This window comes from Helianthus annuus, chromosome 1 (assembly GCF_002127325.2).
Source record: "Helianthus annuus cultivar XRQ/B chromosome 1, HanXRQr2.0-SUNRISE, whole genome shotgun sequence".
NCBI classification, from domain to species: domain Eukaryota; kingdom Viridiplantae; phylum Streptophyta; class Magnoliopsida; order Asterales; family Asteraceae; genus Helianthus; species Helianthus annuus.
The window spans coordinates 80,830,670-80,840,724 of NC_035433.2; the positions used below are offsets into that span (position 1 = coordinate 80,830,670).

A 10,055-nucleotide genomic window follows, 5' to 3' on the forward strand; every position below is an offset into this window, starting at 1 on the left:
CGAGTAGTTTGTTCGTTAGAACTTAATACATTTCGTTTAATCATACCATATCTTTATACGTTTCTTTCGTGTGCTTAAACACGTTAATGTCATCGTGCCAACGCGCTTAATGAACGATAATGTGCCCTTAAATGTCACGCCACAATGCGCGAGCACCTTATTTTCATTCTTTAACTTAAAAAAAATTATTTCCTCACGTGCTTATTTTTATGAACATTTCGGTACATATTCATGTATCGGCATTGGACGTAAACAGTACACATTAACGTTTCGACCTAAAGTTTTCCTAAAAACGAGTTGGGTCTAATATAATACATTTTCATGCCTATTTTTATGTATGTTTTAGGTTGTTATACATTTTGATATAAACATTTTATTTTCTCACATGCTCATTTTTATATGTACATGTCAATATAAATTCATGTTAATGAACATGGTCAAATATAATACATCTTCGTGCTTATTTTTATGTACGTTTTTAGTTGGTTTATGATTTGACATACGAGTCACTATGCGTATTGATGCCACTAAGTCGTAATGAAAATGTAAGGGTTGTGTAATAATTAGGTGGAACCCCACTAAATAAAGCAACCCGGTTTGGATTTTGTTATTTGATATAAATGCTTATATAAGTTACATTAATTTATATCGGATACGTCAAAACACACGTTTTTATATGGTTAAAAACATTACATAACATTTGCGCTAATCTATTTGATGTTTGCGATGTATCCGCGCCGCAACACGCATGGCATTATTACTAGTATATATTAAAATTGTATGGAAAATATTACTAAGTGATCCTACGAAAATAAAATAAAAGCTACACATATCTTTTTCTCGATATTTTTTTAAAAGTTTACCACGGTATAGTATGATTGCCATGAAATCCAAAAGATAAAAGAAAATTAATTTTCTTTTTCAATTGTTGTCACAAAGAGAATAATTAGAACTCGGTGAGTTTTTTTTTTTTTTACTTTTATTAAATTTTTAGAAATCTTAATTTTTGGTAGGTACGTCTTAGCTTATTTATTGATTTTGTTAAATAAATTGCAAGTGTTCGTTATTAATTATTTGAAGTTCTTTTTTTATATTAACGATCAATTAATCTTCAATCTAAATAAATTTAGCCGTTTTTCAAGAATCATAACTATGAACTCTACAATCAACTTCATACCAAGTCAAGCACTTAGTCAAAAAATCAATATGGTTTAGAGTTTGGGTCAAGCTTGAGCTAGTTAGGGCTAGACTCACCTACATGTTTATCAAATTGTTCTTAGTATATATGTAGCGGAATATTTTATCACTCTAAACTTCTTTTTTCATCATCACTTGTCATGTAATTACAAGCATTCAAAAGGCGCAAATATTAATCCCTTAAATAACAATTTAAACATTAAGGTAGCGTTTGGTACGATAAGAAATAGAAGGTGGAATGGAATGGATCATTCCGATGGAATGAAAAGAAACATGTTTGGTTATCATGTGGTAATGAATGGTGCATTCCAAAGGAATGTAACTCCTTCCAAATATAACAATTTCCATTCCTTGGTATGAGGGTGTTTTTTTCCATTCCTTCAAGGAATGAAAAGAAATATATTATTATTATTATTATTATTATTATTATTATTATTATTATTATTATTATTATTATTATTATTATTATTATTATTATTATTATTACTATTATTATTATTATTATTCATACTAATATTAATATATATCAAAAAAATTATTATTAATTTTTTACCATTAATATATTATTATTATTATTATTATTATTATTATTATTATTATTGAGGAAATTATATTTTTACTATTCGAGAAAAAAAAACATTTTTGTCGGTTTTAATACAATTGTGTTTCGTTACTTCATCTTTTTTGCTTATTAAATTGTACAAAGTAATGATTTATTCTATTCACATATGAGTAACCAAACATCACAATGGAATGGAATGATCCATTTCATTCCGTTGTCCATTCCATTACCTGGTCCATTCCATTCTCTCATCCATTCCATTACCCCATACCAAACAGACCCTAAATCTACTAAAGGAATCGATTACAAGGATAGACATAAAATTTATAAAAGGGTGTATCTTTCTGGAAAACTTCAAATCTTAATCAATCATCACAACTAACTCTCTATTTGTCAATAAACTAATCTTCAAATCTTAATCAATCATCAAATTTAGCTTTTCTCTCTGAAATCACGTCAACAAACCGCATTGTCGGGTCCACAATCACCATTGGTTGCAACCCGTTTAGCCTTGTTGAAATGCAGTTCAGGCCTTACGACGGAGATGAAACCGATCGGTTTTCGGTTACAAAGCATTCCTTCAGGTTCCAACTTACCGAACATTACTGAAAGAAAATGAAAAAAATCATTACCATATAGACATAAACATCTGTATATATTTAAATAAGGTTAATCAGAAATGTCATTTTTTAGATTAGCTACCTGCATCACCTTCACGCATTGCATCTCTGTCATGGTGATAGATTCCTATGAACAATCACCATGCTATCAAGATTTAACACGCATTCTTCAGTTCCCTGCATCAGGAATCAGTCAGTATATTAACTACTCAAAACAATATGAACGAAGAATTAAAGGGCACCAACCATTGAGTCCGTACGCTACTTTCGTCTAGTATCGGCAAGTGGAGGCAGAAGATGCGTCTGAAAAGAATGAATAGAGAATTAGAGACCGTGGTCAATGCGGCGCCCCTAGATGCGTCTGATTATTATATAAGAATATAAAATGGTGAATTAGGGTTTTACAATCTTCTTTATTTAATAATTACAGCTTTGGCCCTTTCATTTTGTATGTTTATTTGTGTAAGACAAAATTAATGTTATTATTTTTCTCGGTGGGTAACACTTAATTATATAGTTGTGCAAATCATAACTACACTTTTTTACGTTAGTTTTCACATTAGGTACATAGAGTCGTGTATTTCTATGTCACATTTTCTCTATGTCACATTTCACCGAATTAGTTGTAAGCATTCATCACGTACATAACGAATTACATGGGTCATGGGTGGGATAGCCACTATCATCACCCGATTATGCATGTGTTTCAATTTCACATTACGTAGAGTCGTGTATTTCTATGTCACATTTCCTCTATGTGATTTGTTGGCGGTTATATAACATGCGTGCTAGGTAGAGTTAGTGAAACTTTATTCTAGCAAATATAACACATGCGTGCAAATTCTTAGATGCTTGTTTTAAGAATCCAAATTTAAAGATACTCAAGATTCTTGCTTTCATCTTTATAGTGAACACGAAAGGGGAGGAATAATTTTGCATAGCCAGGTTTGGAGCTTTTCCTTGTAATTAAGATTTTGTTGTACATTTTAATGTGAGAGTAATATGCTCATGATGTGTTTTGCCGTCGTGATCATATAATCTTGGATGTTCTTGCAAAAATATGACAACACACTTAAACGTGTACATTTTAGTAGCATCTTTCCTTTAAAATTTTTGATCTTAATTTGTTATAAAAATGTGTAATAAAAGAATAAAATGTCCTGATTTGATATGATCACATATCTTTTAACAGTTTTCAAAACATACTCAAGTAACAACCCTGAAATAAGCACTTGAATGGTTACTTAGATTCTTTTTAGATTTAAGATTTCATTTTAGCTCCCATCAAGATTCATGCTTTGTCTTGAGAGTGACAGCGGGTAATGATTACAAAGCTAAGTTTGGCGTTTTTCGCTTTTCTTTAGATTTCAAAGTTTGTATTTACAAGAGGGGAATACAATCATGATATGTTATATGATGCAGTAGAAACACATATGCAAAATCAGATGTTCTTGAAAAAAACTAATAACACTTCATTTCATTTAAAGTTCCCTGTGAAAGATATGAGTCACTATGTTGTACACATGAAGTTTTTAAAAGGTTTGAGAAGGAGAAATCAAATATATCCATTAAACCTATTTTTTATACAACCCTAGTAATAATCACATCATATACTTTCACAAAGATAAGAAAATATCTTCTAGATGTGAAGCCAAGTTTGGTGCTTTTCGCTTTTGTTTAGATTTCAAAGTTTATATTTACAAGATGGGAATACAATCATGATGTGTTATGTGATGCGGTAGAAACACATATGCAAAATCAGATGTGCTTGAAAAAAATGAATAACACTTCATTTGAAATTCCATGTGAAAGATGTGTACACTATGTTGTTAATCAAAACCAGCCAAGTCGGGTTAGGTCACAAAAACTTATTTTCTAACACGCTTCATATTTAGATTATATAGTTTATTGAAGTGTTTACATGTAATTAAATTCATTTGAAATCGAGTCTAAGTTGCAATGGATCCACTACCTTAGCAATGGTGGTGGCTAGGCTACAATGAAGGCAGCTAGGGCTACCCTTGAATATGGGATGGAATTCTTACGCAAATATCCTTGGGCGCCACGCTAGCATGGGTGTTGTTACAGCTATGCAACATTATGTTTTTACTTTCCAATCATAATAAATGATTTGCATAAAGTAATGGATTTATATCAAATTCACTGATATCCTACATGGGATACTTCAAACTGAGTTGGTAGATCTAATACCTCATCCTTTCAAATGTATCATCAAAAGATTTGTTAAATGGCATGTTCTTCTGCCTAGATGTGTACTTGACATATGTGTAGTTGTTAAATCATTGGATCGATGACGAACATCAACATTGCACTTGATTCATGACGTGAAAACAACATTAACAAACAAGATAGAAAGATGAAACCCTCTATTATTAAATCAGTCTTCACAGATTACATAAACCGAAAGAGTATACATCATCTACAAGCCGGTTTAGATCACTAAGATTTAAACCTAGCTTTCTCTCACTAACGCATAGTCACTATCTCTCAAGAATGTGCACACATTGTTGAGGAATTCCTGGGGTTTGTGAGAGTTGCACAAAGTTATTTAATAACTTTGACTTGGCCTTTGACTTTGTTAAATTGAACTGATAAAGCACGGTTACTAGCAAGAGTTACACTTACAGTAGTCAACATTGATGAAGGCGATTTCATTCCACCTCACATTGACAATGGTGACTTTTATAGGCCATTTTGCATTGCATCTTTTCTTGAAAAGTGTAAGATAGTGTTTAGAATGGGCCCCGAGAAATTTTCAGGTGCTTATTGTTTTGGCCAAAAATCACACAAGGATAATACAACCAAATTCAATTTTGTGAGGTGTGATGCTTGAATAAATGGGCAAATGTATGAACAAATATGAATGAAATGAATGTGTGACACAAGGATTTATACGAGGAAAAAGCCCTTGATCAAGATATCATCTCCGGCACAAAAAACCTTGGGTGATGAAAACTACCGATCACCAACTATATTAAACAAGAAATGGTTACAAATCGGGATGATAACAAGCTTGTTACAAGGATCCCTAGTGTGTAAAAAGTGTGTAATCACCAATAAGTTGCAGAGAGTTCTCGAGTGTGTGTGTTGCTAATTGTCCTAACTGATCAAGCTTGTTATCCCCTTATAAAAATTGAAATAAACTATCTAACTAACAATCCGCAAAAGATGCTAGCTTCCCACGACTTCCATAACGGTAACAAAAGCCATGAATGTGTAGAATAATGGAGCATATTCCCCTAGAATCTCGGCAAGACCAAGTCCCATTCGAATACTCCTGCAAAAAACAAGCTCAAATATAGTGGAAACAACCGTTAGTGTAAGGATAATAATGAGGATCCTGGATCCTTAAACCTGCAACGTCTTCTGAGGATCCTAAATTCAAACCGAACTGAGGATCCGTGATACTGGCTGCACTTGAGGATCCGTGATCCTTAGGTTTAGAAAATTCATCCCTAACAATTGCTGTGACAACTCGAACTTCCAAGGTTAGTCTCGTAATTTTCGCGATCGTATTAAACTTGTTACGTAAACGTAATCGCGTGTGATTGAGTGGGTAGATAGATTTTAAGTGTATGGCTGTTGCTTTGGGCCGCGAGTGTTTGGGCTGCACACACATAGCGTATTATGGGGTCGTGCTTACGGTTGGGCCACATACTCTTTTTAGTTATAAAACATTGTTTCTAAATCCCTTCGGCCCATACACACACATGTTATCCTAGGCCGAACTACACAAGCCCAATCAAGGTTTAGAGATTGGGCCGGCTATTGTGAGTCCATATATACACACGTACATGCAAGTAAATTAAATACGTTTTCATGATTAACCACTCATAAGTTCTTAGTAAACCCTAATTGATTGTGAACGGCAAGTCGCAACCCCTTCTTGCGTGCTAACTGTCTATACCTTCATGTTTTGATTGCCTGGTTAGTATAATCATTCCTTATTCATTTATGTGGTTATGTGTTGAGTTACATGTGTGTTGAGTAAGATCAAATCATGGGTTGCATCATGATTATAAACTGAGTTGTTAAAAATTGAACGTTAGTTTGCATTTAACTGTTAACATGAATGACTAATAAGGATTTTTGGTGATTGTTGTGTGATCGATGCATGAGAGTTAGATGGGTTAATGATTGAGTGCTTATAATAATTGTGATTGATGATGTATATGTCTGATGTAAACTGACCTAGGAATGTTATGATTGACCGATAGCATAGGGTCATAGGATATGGTAGATGATTGTTGATAAATTAATAGGATGAATTTGATTATGTGATTAAGATAATGGCTGTTATTGAGGGGTGTGCACTGTGATGATTTTGTTGAGCAAATTAATGGGCTGCCACTATTAAACTTCACATGCAATGCAATGTAATGATTGGAATTAGACATGTATGGCCGACAATAATGGGAAGATGATTAGAGTGCTAAGAAAATAATATTAATTAAATATAATCGGTCATGCGGTGATTTGCTCGATGAATGATTGGTGTGTATGTTATGGCCCGATTTGCATGTAAAAAGGGTTTGTATGATGATGTCTAGTTTTGGATATTATATGACTGATCTGATTTAGTTGATTTCATGATTAACGTTCGTGTAGATTAATGGTATTAGTGTGTTGTATGAACTGGGGTTACACAGTAATATATTTATTGAAGGATCGGTTATTAAAGAATGCATGAGGGGGTATAATCTTTGCTAAGTAAATGAGTTGTCACCACAACAGGAAGTTGTTATGTTGTGTAAGTGTATTGGGTGTTGAAGGGGATGGTATACAAAGCTGTTTTGGGCCTTAACGAATTAATCGGGTAATGGGCAAAGGTAAGTGGGCCTTACCTTCTACCGGGCTGCATTTTAAGTAGATCACATATTCTTTCGGGCTGGGCTGCGCGCTGTTTGGGGACAGCCGTAGGTAAATCTTGGGCCGGTACCCGACTGGATCGCACACCAGGTGTAATGGGCCGCACAATTGGAATCCACTTACACACTATCCTCTTGGGCCAGTCAAGTTGGGCCGCGGACAATCATGTGAATCACACATTGTTACGACTTATGATTTATAAATCTGGTTACGTGAGCAAACTGATAATGGGGGATTTAAGCACCCTACTTTGTGATATTATGATGTATGTTACCGATTGCACTGTATGATCAAACTATTGCATTCTATATGATGGTATATGTGTTACTTATGCATTAGACTGCATGCTATGTGATTAGGGAGTATATGAATTAATCATGCGTGAAACCTAGTGTATGTGTACTCGGAACTGATTGTTATTGATACCCATGTTAGGGCGTGTTTGATCAACTGTTAAACAAGAAACTAATCTAACCGAGCAAACCAAAGGTGAGTTCACTGCACTTTTCCAAGCATGCGTCCTGGTGGTTTGGGACATCTGGTAAACGTTTCTAAAGGGAATACTGGGTAAACTGTTTATTTGGGATGTTGGTTATTGAACACAGTATAAATCATGTAAGACCCCATACATCTACCGTGTTGCTGAAGAAGCAACGAGGTATTTAGTTGATAGCGCTATTAGGTTTGGCACCCTCACATCGGGCCGAAAGGACGGGCGTGAACTAATTACCTGGACCTCATGACCAATGCCTAGTTAGAGGCATTGGGGTTGGGCATTCACATCGTGTACATATAAGACCCCTTACATCTATTCAAGGTTGTTTGATACCTTGACCTCATGACCAATGCCTAAATGGAGGCATTGGGGTTGGGCATTCACATCTAGTCGCCACATACGGTAATCGAGTAATAACAACATCGAATCAAGTCGTTAAATTGTTTCATACATATATCTGGTAACTAAACTCGATAACAAAACTTTGAACTCACCAGCGTCGTCTGACACACTTGTCTGCATGCTTGCAGGTTGTAGGTTTGTATCATTGGGACTTGTTGTCTGGGATGCTGGAGTGGTCATGGGTCGTGATACATGGAATCTCAACACAAGCTAAATGATCTATGTACACATGGTTTACTAAACACTTAACAAATGAGTCTTGCTTCCGCTGTACATAATGAATGATATGTAATGTTTGTAAACCTTTATGTAAATGAACGAAAGTTTTATTTAAATATATTTATGAGTTCAATGTGATTGGTGGCTTGGATCCTGGTACGTCACACCCCCCGCGGGGGTTTTCGCATGTGGTATTTTGGGGGTGTGACAGTTTGGTATCAGAGCCACTGGTTATAGTGAACTTGGTTTTAAAACGTTTTCATAAAACCAGACTATTACCGAACAGTTCCGAAATCGACCATGACACTCAGCTCCAGACTGCAAGGTTCGTTTCTCGCTTACTATTGCATAGTATATCTAGTGTTTGCTTATGAATAACATCACACGTGACTACACTCTTAGCACTTCAGTATGAACTTCTATGTTACCAACCCATGTTACGTGTTTTAAGAGTGCGACTCTTCTTGAACTTTCATGATCTATGTTATGGTGTCATCTGTCTTATTGCTCGAATTTGGGGAACCTTTTTGCGCGAGTTTAGGGGCACTGAGATAAGCGTGCAAATTGCCTTATTATTATGGGTGCACACATAATAATAATGTGGGGTGCATGCGAGTCCCAGTGAGGCTTAACGAGTGTGAGAGGGGTTCCGCTCTGTTAATTGATGTTATGATAGAAATCAGCAGTCTATAGGAGTCATAGCAGTGATTGTCTCTTACTTGAACATGATCTTTACACTTCCTCCTGAACCCTTACGAATCTCGATGCTATCGAGTATTACCTGAACACACATCTGGACGCCTAGCGAACCATGTGGAATGCTAGGTGCTAGCACGAACGTCCTTGAGCTGGTCCATACCTTTCTTACTTCGCTTCTTTTGCTGGAACTTAACGTATTGACGCTTAGATCCCGAAGCGCGATCACTTTCCGTAACACTCTAGTAACAAACCGTGTATTACTCGACCAACTTGCAAGATCGAGGGCAAGAGGATGATCGTAGTATCTCACCGACTTCAGTATTAGAACAGCCTTGGTTTCTGGCAATGAACGCCAGCAGACTGATTTCAGTTGAATCCCTAACCCTAGTCAGCGACTTATGGGGGTCAACTCTTACAAATCTATCTGGACATAAGTGAGGACAACCGATTATAGTGTGGAATGTGTGACTACCAGCACAGTAATTAGCACTTTAGGGCGTGGCACGGAATGCGGAGAGATGGACTTGGTTGGCAAAAGATCATAGGATTCCGTTTCAAGCAACGACATTAGAGGCAACAGTCATGGCAACACCAAGGTACTTGTAATAGTAGCCTATAGTATGGAAATGAAGGTGCCTACGGCATGGATTGGCGGTTGGTAATTCAAGACGACAACAACCAAGGGAACGACAACAGTACTGGGAATCCTGGAAACGAAAACAACGACGCTGGAAACGATGCTCATGGAAGTGCACATAGGATTGGCGTGAGCAACGCCAGGAGTATAGTGGCATGGTGCCCTGCACGTTCATGGTAACTAATCTCTTCGTCTCCGTTCTGTTTAACCCTGATGCTTCTTGAAACCGAACCCGATGTGGAATCGGCTGATAGCAAGTCAATTGAAACTTCATATGTTCGTTGGGATGCAAACTCGACCTTGTGGGACAAGTGTTCGACATCGACCTTCTTT

At 36.0% G+C, this 10,055-nt stretch overlaps 1 long non-coding RNA gene across 1 annotated transcript; it reads right to left on the minus strand.

Moving 5' to 3' along the window:
- Nucleotides 1-2,097: 2,097 nt before the first annotated feature.
- Nucleotides 2,098-2,674, minus strand: LOC118479742. Its single transcript, XR_004861823.1, has 3 exons — nt 2,626-2,674; nt 2,462-2,556; nt 2,098-2,364 (listed from the first exon to the last, which is right to left on the minus strand). It is a non-coding gene; the product is annotated as an uncharacterized LOC118479742 (long non-coding RNA).
- Between the last annotated feature and the right edge of the window lie 7,381 nt (nt 2,675-10,055).